The following is a 1,269-nucleotide window of genomic DNA, read 5'->3' on the forward strand; positions in this document are numbered from 1 at the left end:
AAAAAAAAAAAAAAAAAAAGGAAGGCTTTCCGGGAATGACCTCCCTAATCCTTCCTTTAACTTTTAACCAGAATGTGCGATGCTTGGTTTGTTCTTGAAATTTCCCGCATTGCTTTTCTCTTGCCACATTTCCAGTTTGTTTTTTTTGTTCTCGCCACACATTTAACACACTGTGTTGCGTGTGCGCGCACTTACGGACTTGCCATGTGTTTAGCTCTCTGTGGCTCTTTTGGATATTTCTGCAGCCACCACGTTTTCATCCTGCGGCTGAACCTTTGTGAATCCATTAACTGAGCGATACAGCCCTGAATGACTGCATGGCTCAGCCTCACTCTCGTCCCAGCGACGATCTGGTGTTCCCTGACTGGCGTGACGCCTGCTGTAATAGCACCAGAGCAGCAACTGTTGTCTCCTTAGCAGGTTTTTGCTGGGGGTTTCGAGACGTTTTGGTCATTATTTTACCAGTGGGGAAACTGAGGTTTTAAAAGCCCTGCCAGGAGTCAAATCCAGGCATCGTCCTGATATGTTCTGTTTGCTTAATGTGCCCTCTTTACTAACCAGGAAATTTCAGAACCTCCTGGTGTCGTGACTAATGGGCTCGTTTGGCAACCTGGGACAAAACTGAATTTTTAAAGGGAGGAGATAGGAGTCAAAGGATGTGGCACAGACAACATTTGGCTTAAAATTGAGGCGCTGAATTCATAGTAAGTACAGCACCATCTCTTTTGGAATACGTCTTGCATACAGCTTTATGGGGGCATTTGTCAGGCAGAAATACAATAATGACCAACTCTAAGCTTTTTCTTTTAAATTAGATTTTTGTGATTTGATGCTAATGGCAGGGAAGGCACTGGCCACATGTCGCTGCAGCCCGCCAGCCCCCCGCTGACAACCCCGCCCCCCAACTGGCGTTCTGCATCTCCAGCTGGTCTTCTCTGTAGGGGGCGGCAGCAAAGGGAAGTTGCTAAGGACAAGATGCAGGTGGGGAAATCTGTCTCCCATTGGAACAGACCTGGGCTTACTCCAACCGCCAAGAGACGCTGCGGACCGTCGTCCCAGAGCTTGGCAGCTGCAGTGGCGGGTAGACAGTCTAGTACTTGTCCTGAGTGATAACCACAGTGAACGCTGGCCAACTGCTGCCCAGCAACGCGGAGCTGCAGAAGGACTGAAAACGGATAGCAAAGTGCTTACATAACTCCTTCCTGCCGGCGGCTTTCTCAGGACGCGGCAGCAGCCACCCACCTCGTCCTGAATCGCCCCGCCAAAAGG

This window comes from Trichechus manatus, unplaced genomic scaffold (genome assembly GCF_000243295.1).
Source record: "Trichechus manatus latirostris isolate Lorelei unplaced genomic scaffold, TriManLat1.0 scaffold00013, whole genome shotgun sequence".
Classification (NCBI taxonomy): Eukaryota; Metazoa; Chordata; class Mammalia; order Sirenia; family Trichechidae; genus Trichechus; species Trichechus manatus.